The 10,847-nt window shown below is 29.9% G+C and overlaps 1 long non-coding RNA gene across 1 annotated transcript in view; it reads left to right on the forward strand.

The window, feature by feature from the left end:
• Window positions 1-10,847, forward strand: part of LOC136797015 (uncharacterized) — a 356,578-nt gene that overhangs the window by 272,792 nt on the left and 72,939 nt on the right. The window contains exon 4 of the long non-coding RNA XR_010844811.1: window positions 201-226. This is a non-coding gene — a long non-coding RNA (uncharacterized lncRNA). The remainder of the gene's footprint in view (window positions 1-200; window positions 227-10,847) is intronic.

Here is a 10,847-nt window from a genome sequence, read left to right on the forward strand (position 1 = left end):
CTCAGTCAGCTGACATTGAAATAACAGCTGACTCCGTAAATCCCGTACCGTAACTTATACATGATCATATACTATGTATATATGTATGTATGTATGTATGTATGTATGTATGTATGTATGTATGTATGTATGTATGTATGTATGTATGTATGTATATTATATAAATTATAAATTAAATAATATAATTTTTTCTGTTTCAGTGAGAAAACTCTTTTAGAAGATAAAGGTTAGTAATGAGAAATATTTGGATTCCTATCTATATCACATTATCTTATGACTATTGTTAAACTAGCTGTGACCCATGTTAAATTTGGTTGTAAATGTATACTTAATGCACGTTGTTAGTAAATGACTATTTAGTTTGGTTATGTGATACACACGCACCCGCACATACAGACGCACACACATACAGACACTTGCTAGAACTGATTCCTATGTGGCGGTGTGCGTGATAGCCAGAATCCCACTTGTGGAACTCTTTCTTGAAGAAAGAAAGCAGGCACTATGAACGACGCTCTCACGTTTCCAGAGAAGAATAGCGGAAAATAACCATCGAATAGTGGCTACAGCATTGGGAGGCTGCTGATTCCGGGAGGTGGACTCGCAGGCTAAACCCGATGTGAGCTTGTGGTATGGTCGCCGGCGTCGTGAGGTGGATTTTTACGTAACCCAACTGTTGACAGAACATAAATACTTTTGCGTACCATACCCGAGTCAAACTGGACAACACCGCAGAATGCCCTGCATGTCAGACTGTCGAGGAAACAGCGGAGCAGGCATTTTTCGCTTGCATTTGCTTCGCGGCAGAAAAAAGCGAATTGGAGAGACTGTGTATAACACCAGAAAACGTGGTGAGCCATATGCTACGCTCTGACAGCCTGAGCCATATGCACAGTCGTCCTTGAGGTTGAAAGCGGAAGAAAGGACCAGAAGGAGGGATTAACATGGAAAACAAGAAACAAGAAGAGAAAAATGAGGTGGCACTCAGCCATTTCCCTTTATAAAGTTATGCCTAACAGCGGTCCCGTGGAGAGGAATGGACATGTGTAGGGTGGTGGTTTAAATAGTAAAAATCCCACACACGGATAGCGGCCTATCCCTGTCTTTTGAAGATGTCCACATACCCTCATAAAAACCATCATAAAACAAGAAAAAACACACACAAAGCTTTCTTAAAAAAAATTTTTTTCTCGTATCAGTTCTCATAAATTCACTTATTTCTTTTTGATAACCGCAATTATAAAATATATTTTACTATCATTTCACGGTCTATCTTCGTTCATAAAATTTTTCTATGGTTAACCTTATAATTTTGATGTCGTGAATTTACTCCCACTTTATGGACTTGCATTAATAATTCGAATGACTCCCTAACCACTGCAGTTACCGAAACGCAACTACCATAACGTGCTTAGTTATTCTGCAAAGTAAATTATATAGATACATATATCTATACATATATATATATATATATATATATATATATATATATATATATATATATATATATATATATATATATATATCTATTTATATGTCGTATTTATAAATCGACTATATGATACTGTAAGTATGCATTTGCAGAAAATTAAAATTTTCTATTCAGAATACATTTTTATTATTAAGACGAGGCAAATTAAAATTACTAAGCTTTACCATTCACAAGGATGGCTATAAAAAAAGTATCCTCTTACCCATATCTTAGTAGAAGAAAGGATATAGAACAAAAAAAGAGTTTCAGCATTTCTGGGATGGAATAACCAAAGTGATTGCTAAATTGAGATTGATGACTATGACTGGTAAATCCATCAAGGAGATTGCTAAGAACTGTTATCTCTTGGGCTTCTTTTATTATCTTCTTTGAATCGAGAGTTTGCCTTCTGTTTGTCTTATTTTCTAACCGATATCTTGGCTTTTATCTGCTTCATTTTATAACACATGGCGATTGTCCTTCAATATCGAAGTTATTGGATATTTTTTGCATATAACCTTCACCATTACGTATCACATATGAAGGATCAATTTATTCTGAAACAGTAAAAAATTATAAAATGAAATACTCATTATTCACGTACGGTTAAAGTGGAAATATGAATCAGCGGTTCACAAACTTTTTTCGTCACAGCACTTGAGTTCAATTAATTCGCGATCATCTTCTTATGCTAAAAAAATTACGCGGCATCATTGTCAAGCGAAAAAAAAAACTGCTTACTTATCTTATCCTGAGCGGTTGAATATGTAAAAAAGAAGTAAAAGCAATGCGAAGTAAATGCTGGGATGTATATGGGGACCGATATGAATCGGTTTTTAAAAGAAATATTTTGCTTCGTCCCTTCCAAAGGTACGGAAGTTTTGTACTCATAAAAAAAAAATAAAATAAAATAAATAAATAAATAAAATATGCCGAATATTTTGAATGAAGGATTATGCGGGTTGGTTTGTATTTTTTCCCATATCAAACTCCATCCCTTACTTTAAGTTACGCAGGCTTAAATTTATTTTCCCGATAAGCTTATGTTTCGAAAACGCCTCATCCATGTTGACTAATGTCTAAATTTTATCAAATTCTATCCAGAATTTTCTATCTGTTCAAAACGGAACATAACTATGTTTATTTGTATCAGACGTGACTTAATATTTTTCAAAAATGCTTCTTAATTCAGACGCAATCTAGTGTTGTCATTTAAGGTGAACATTTAATCAATAATAGCATGTGTTAAAAAATAAAATGAAAACTCTTCTAAGAACAAAAGCAGGCTGATAGCTTATAGTCTAGCTAAGGAGTATTTATATTTCACATAATCAGGTTACCTATATATAAATTGTAGATTAGATCGAAATATAGAAATTTAAGATGATGAAGAAATTGCTGATAATTGAGGGGAGTTATGGAAGAGACATTATGGATAGAAAAAGTAAGCAATTCTTAATGGAGGAGAAACGGTCAAAAAATGAATTGTTATCCTTCGTCAATTATACAATTGTGCATTTTTGTGGAGCTTAGATTGGTTGGTTCATGTTGAAATTATTGTTATATTTGAAAAAGGAATATCAAAAGACCGAAAAAAGGTTAACATTATGATCAAAATATTTTTATTTTTATGTTGCTATCTAAATTCTTTTTTTTGCTTTTCTCAAGGTGGGAATAACAAATAAATATTTTCTTCCTCCTAAGAATTTAAAAGTTTAGCAAAAGATAACGAAACTGTTAATACAATCGGAACTGATCAGGTGATCTCGGCTTTTCCGATTGAAATTAGTTGTCTCTATTTTTTATTTTTTCTCCATTAGTTATTCATTAAATTCTTTAATATATTTTATTAATATATTTTTTATTAGTAGTTTAGCTGATCTAATGTAAATATAATGCTATTTACGAAAAAATACCAGCATGAAAAGGGAAGAAATAGTTAGATTTTATTAAACAGGGTATGCATTTCCCGCCTGATAGTATGTCGGTGGCCCACAGGTAGTAAAACAGCTGTGTTATTAGTGGTATGAGGGGGACGTTTCATAAAAGTACCAACAGGTATGTACAGTCAGTCGGAGTAGAACACGGAGACCGTCAGGAGAACATGATGGCCGCCGAGGAAGGGCCCTGAAGCGTACAGGAGTACAGACGAGGTAGCGCATCCAAGAAAGGCGGACGTTGGACAACCAGGAAAGCGCACTTAAGGTTGATAAGGAAGATTAGAAGATCAGAGACCAAGGACGCTAAGACACGCATGTAAGCTGCTAAGCTCGTCAAACACATAGGATAGTAAAAATACTAAGGTTGAATTTTGAATGGCAACATCAAGCAAAATTCGTCAATATAACTAACTATAAAAGATCTCAGCTGGTATTCTCAATGCATAGCATATTAAATAATCTTTAATTCAATAGGCCTGCCATGCTCTCTTATAGATCATTATACCTAGATTGTAAATATTTGTGTTACGTTTACAAATTTAAAGTTTACAAAACCTAATGCAAACGAGACTTCACTTCATAAGTTGTAATCCCTAAAGCCACCTCATTATCATAGCCTAATAAATCGGTAAACGTGATAACTTTCGAAAAGATGTCTAATAAAATACCTCTAGCATACCGTAGCAAGGGGTTCTATGGTATCTAGTTCTTGGATAAATTCCATAGCAATATACTTTTAAGAATTGTAAGTTGGATCACATCAGGAACCGATAGAGATTCATAATATAAATATAAATATAGATACATAGAAAATAAATAAAATACAGTCGTGAAACCCGTATCCAGCTTTAGGGCAGCTTTGAATCGCCACGGCATATCAATATAGATTTACCGAGCCCAATAAAGCCAATCATGTCGTTTACTGTAGTTCAAGCGTGCCGATATATTATACCTTTTTCTCTCGCTGATCCTTAAATTACCGACAATAGTAGTTAGGAAAAAAAACTATTCTTTTAATAAACTAATAAGATTAGTCAATACGGTAATATAAATTATTCATATTTAACTTCATATTATTCATTGGAAGTTTTATCTTAGAACAGATCAAATGTAAAGTATAAATCAAGTGACTATTTATTTTTATATGATGGATTATAGTTTCTAATTAACATTTATATTTTAATTCCCGTGATTCCATTATTTCTTGGAATTCGGCATTAATGTAAGTATAAATAAAAATAAAAAAGAAGGAATTTACCAACTTGAAACAAAAAAAAAAAATACAATATGATTCAGTATAATAAAAACATCTAATGTGACCAAAAATAATAATAATATTACAAACTATCAACAAATTTCATTATGAAGTGAATACAAATTAAGTTAACAACAGACATATTTTCCCATACAAAAAATAGTGCCACAGGAAAAAATGTTCTAAGAAAAAATAGCTGGGCGAAGTGTTAATGGTCAACTTTACACTACTCACATTAAAAATTTTACTTTCGAAAAAAAAAGAGTTAAGATTTGACCCCAGCTTGTGATTCCTTATTTATTATTATACTTTGGTATTTGATTTATATTATGTATCACTTTCTGATATCATATAAAACGTTTTTTTTTAATTCAAAAAAGACATTTAATTATGGTTTTTGACAAATGTGAGGTTTACCATCGGTTTATACTTGGGCCATTCCATACAAAATCACCGTCTAACAGGTCTAAAAATATTCAAGATCATTAAAATATTTTAAGCAAAATGTATTTTTTTAGTAAAAAAAAAGTTTTATATGTAGTGAGAAATTGTTACATAATATAGATCAAATACCAAAGTGTAATAATAAGTAAGGATGCTGGGGTCAAATCTTTACTTCTAATCCTAACTAAAACTGTAACATTGACCATCCACACTTCGCCCAGCTATTTTTTCTTAGGAGAACATCCTATGACACTATTTTTTGCTTGGGAAAATATTTCTGATGTTAATTTAATTTTTATTCACTTCATGATTAAATTTATTGTTAGTTTTAATATTATTATTATTATTGGTCCCTTTAGATGGTTTTATTATTGTGAATGAAATAGAATTTTTTTCAAGTTAGTAAATTTTTTTTAAATGTATAGTTAGACTTCTGCTGAATATCAAGATACAGAAATGATGGGATCACGAGAAATAAAATACAAATATTATGTAGAAACTAAAATCCGTCATATAAAAGAAATATTCATTTGATTTACACTTTAATTTTTTTCATCTTATGATAAAATTTTAATGAATAAGATGAATAATTTGTGTTACAATATACTATCATATATTGTTAATATTAAATATTGACTTATTTTATTTGGTAATGACTAGACCTCCTTTTTCCTAAATACTATTGTCTGTAACTCAGTAGGGTATCGATCTTTAGCTAACTCTAGTGAGTAAAGTTGGTTAACTCGCTTTGCAGAGCAGCCAGATTGAATCTCGGCAACAGCTTGGTCTCCCAGGTGTCTTGCTCGTCCTCAACTATATTTAGAATTAAGCTCTTAAGGACTTTTGTTTAATTATTAAGGAATTTTAGTGCAGTTTTTAGGATAAAATAATTAATAATCAACGGTTTTGAAAAAAACAAATCATACTCTGGACGCATTTTTATAATTGTAGATCTTATAACATCTGTAATTATTGATTTATTTTATAAATAATTCGAATAATTGTAGAGTTAAACTAATTGAATTCCACGTTAAAGGGATTAGTTAAGAGCGAGTGTTATGTCTACTCAGCCTTAAACAAAACTAAAAGTACTAACACCAGCTTTTAGAATCTACATTGGTTTGTTGACGTACCAATTTATTTTTAGAACTCACCAAGGTAATTTTTTATTCAAATGTTAATATGAAAACTTTTGACTTAATTCATACTTTTTTTTTTCAAAACCTTACTAATATGAGTTAATGAAAAGAATTACAGTTGAATGTATTCGGTAATAAAGATACATCAAAAACATACTTTGTTTGATTGTGGTTTTTATTATCCTAAAAATGTATAATGACTTTAAAGAGAATAATATAAGCACATACTTATTTTTATTACTATTTGCTGTAACCCTTAAAAATTATTCCGGAAAAGTACCATAAAATTAATTAGATTCTTCTACTGAGACCGTTGTACGCGAGTTTGTTAAGGCGTCGAAACATTGGTTAACATTAAATAATTCTAGTCTACTATTTTATAACTTTATTGACCGCCACCCGAACTATCTCCGTGCTAAAAACTACTGCTGTTCTACTTTAGAAAGAAAAAAGCTACTCTCAAACAAAATTTTTGACAACCAATCATCTATTAAAATTTGAATAACGATTAGTTAAAATGGTGATTGTAACTTCATATAAATAAATACTTTTATTTATTTTCATATTGCGTTTTTTTATTTTTCGTTATCAATTTTCATAATTGTCTGTTATATTATTTCTATCTTAATCAAACATTGAAAATTGTTTTTTGTCTCTTTGCATTGTATAACTTTAAAATTTTTATTACCTTCTTTATGTTATTCTACTTACTTATTAAATTACCTATATAAACGTTTTGTTTTCCACTTCTTTCATCACTTTATTTTTATTGATATTCATTCTGTATAATTACCATTCTTTCTATATCTATATTTCTATATCCCCCCTTTTTTTTTATTCATTGCTTGCTTTTTGTTGTTAGCCCTGACGAAGGCTAGAAACTCAGGCCGAAACGTAGGCTCTATTAAAGAAGTTCTCTTAACTTATTTGTATTATTTACTGACCGCACCCCTAACCATCTTCTCATATATATCAACTACGGTCAACTATCTTCTCATCATTATTTTTTTTTTTTTTATATATAAAATTTAATTTCAGTTTAAAATTATAAACGTCTAAACCATTCAGCTGTAAGTTACATCAGCTTAAACTTGGGGCATGTACTTATCATGAATAATAAGAGCCACGTCAAAAGAAGTTACTAAGTCATATTCTGGTTAAAAGGAGGGGTATTAAAAAAGTTTATGAATAAAACTCTTAAACCATTATTATGATATTGTTAAAGAAATTCTACTTTTACTCTTCTTTCTTTCATAAAAGTTTTCACAAAATATATTAACCGTTCTTAGTTTTTTTTTTCCCACGAACTCCTGAACTATTTTTAAAGGGTCATGTCTCCTCTTGTCATTTATATTACTCCTCAGTATTTCTATTATTGTTTAATTTTTATGAATAAATTGCCCTTTTTTGACTTCTTTATTTTATTTTAACATGCGGTTTCGAACAGTTCGCCCATTATCTAGTTTATTGTTCGTAAATTGTGTGATGGGTAAACGTCAAGAAAAAAATTTCATATTCAAAATTTTGAGTATATGATATTATATAAACAAGATTCTTTAAAATTGAGAAATCGCGCTTCGTTTCAGGAGTAGTTTAATGTAAATTATTTTAAATATAGGCCGGGCCCCTTCATTTCAAAACCTCTAATATTGAAGGAAAATTTAAGTAGAACAACAATTGTTTAATTTCTTAACTTGTTACAAACTGTGAAATGTTGTTTGAGTGATTAATTACACCTTATAGGTTACAAATAAATATGGTGTTACTCCACATTTAATCTGATCATTTTTCTTATACAGTATATATAAGTATTATATTGTACTTACATATACTGTATAAGTTTTTTTTTGTTCTTTTTTTAAATATTTATTTAATGTAATTTACAACTGTACAAAATAATACAATAGGTAAATATGTAGTATGTTTCATATACACTTGAAATCATGGGGAGGAACCACCCATTGGTGGTACTTCAAACATTAATTTAAATTAGAAGGTCCCGTGGACATCTTTTCAGACGCCTCGGAGGATTATCAGGGATTGTTAAGGATGAAAGATTAAGAATAAATGGGTTAGGATGGTTAAGGAGTTTGGAATAAAAAGACGCATATCTGTTTTGGGTCAAGTCTGCAACGAATGGGATGTTAAGGTCTTTGTGAATAAGTTTATTTGTTACGTAATAAAGAGCATCAAGGATTTTACGTAGGATTTTGGATTGTAACGATTGGATGAGGGAAGAATTTGATGGTTTGGTGGAGCCCCAGAGCTCAATTCCATATGTCCAAATTGGTCTGATTATTGTAGTGTATACTAATTTTTTGTAGGTAATGGGAAGTTTAGAGCGTTTTCAATATAAGTTAAAACGAAAACTCTACTGATATTAATTTTGGAACAGACAACAATACAAATAAGAAAGAATAACTAAAGGAGTAAGTTATCTATTCCAAACTTATACCACGAATAATGGATAACCTTCTACTTATGTTTGTAATATAAAACTGATAAAGTTTACTGGCTCAAAAAATGGTTTGTATTGAGAGCTGGAAGGATTAAAAAAACTTCGGGAAGGTTCGGGAAGGAACATAAATGACTAGTCAGCAATTAGTATGTCAGCTAAATTAGGGAATAATGGTGTTATTCTTGATTCAATTGACTGAAAATGAAAATCATGGTAATAAAAAAAAACTAAATAACCGAATCATTTTTTTATTAACTTTGGAAAAGATTGGTTTCCTTATTCCCCCCCCCCTGTTTCTGCGCTGCTGCCTACTGCTGTATATTTTACATACTGTTAAATTTTTAACTTTATTCATTCTTCTTAGTTGAAACCTAAATATTCAAACAGCCGGTTGTCTAGCACAATAGTCTGCCATGAAATTAAAAGAATAATACAGCTAATTGTAAATCTGGTCTGCTCAATCAACTAATTGTCATTTTAAATTTTGACTAACCGTAATCACAATCGTATTAATCAATCATTTGTTTATAGCTAAGCTTTTGTCAACAGCAATACCTACCATCTCATTTAGGAATGTAAACGGTAATAAGATTATTTTTTATACATTTTTAAGATTAAAAACTTCCAAAGATGAATATAATCTATTCTATATTCTCTTCATTTTAAATCGTTTCGGGAAAATTGCCTCATATTCATACACCTTTACAATCCTAAAAATAACTCATTTTTATCAACAATTTTCATCCATCTCATATATGTGAATTTGTAATTGTTGTAATTTTCAATTTCATTATTGAAATCATGTCATCCATAAATCATTATTGAAAATTGTTTTACACTGCATTATTTAATTCATTTTCCTTCTCTATTGGTGCATCCATCTCTCTCTTTAGCACAAACCATTACTCTATATTGGACATTACCTCTTTGGACCATATCAACATGTCTAGTATGCTATTTTTTTTACCTTCCTGTTGATATGTCTAGTATTATTTATTGTGTAATTTAAATTAAAACTTATGATTTGACTATTTTATTCTCACTTATTTTTTTCTGATTTTTTAATGCTTATATAGCTAATCTATTTATAATATCGGCGTAGTGTGTATTTAAATGTTTTGTGTCAGTTTTATAGTTTACTGTTTCTTTAATATTTTTGGTTATATGGATTGTTCCAGATACTTCTGCTTTTCGTGTTTTGTATTATATCTATTATTGTGGGATTTTTGAAGTTGAAATTTTGGTATAATGTTATGCTGTGGTAAGCAAGTGCAATGGAATTTATATTTTTGACGTATTTACAGTTTATGACATGTTGCTTGATTCTGGTTTCTAGTCTTTGGATGCCCCTCCAATTTATATTTTATTACAATTTTCACAATCTATCTTCTTTACCGCTTTTAATTTTTCCATTTTATTTATTTTGTTCTTCGTGTTTGACAGTTTGCGTTGCAGATTTTTGTTATTGTACAATCCAGTTCTAATATTTATATGAATATATTCTATTAATATTATTTTATTTTATAAGTTAGGCCTGGTAGGTATTATCGTTTAAAGAATTTTTTATTATGATCATTACCGATTTTTCGCCTTGTCCTTTTTCACCAATATCATTGACTGTAAGCTTTTTGTTTTCTTCTTTGTAAAATTCAGTGATTCTTCTCTGACTTGGTGTTTTTTCTGTATTATTTTGCTTTGCTGGTCTGATTGTTTTTATTTTTCTCAATGTTCTATGTTCTGTTTTTGGTTGTAAGATTGTCGTTTATTTTATTGTATAATATTCTATTGATCAATCTATTAGGGTAAAAATGCTCTATTAACATTTTGTATATTTCTGTCTTAATCTGTTGCATGTATATATTGTCTGTTAAGGTAATTATTATTATTTGAATTATTAGGAAGAATAATGAATAAAATAATGCAGTGTAAAACAATTTTCAACCATGATATATGGATGATATGATTTATTAGTAAAATTGTTAATATGACAAGTATGGGGTAAATTTAACTACAAGAATTACAAATACACATATATGCCATAGATGAAAATTGCTGATAAAAATAACTTATTTTTAGGATTGTGAAGGTGCATGAATATGGGACAATTGTCCCTAAACGTTGTACAAAGAAGAAAAATATA

This window comes from Halyomorpha halys, unplaced genomic scaffold, assembly GCF_000696795.3.
Source record: "Halyomorpha halys isolate HHAL.00 unplaced genomic scaffold, Hhal_1.1 Scaffold41.1, whole genome shotgun sequence".
Taxonomy (NCBI): domain Eukaryota; kingdom Metazoa; phylum Arthropoda; class Insecta; order Hemiptera; family Pentatomidae; genus Halyomorpha; species Halyomorpha halys.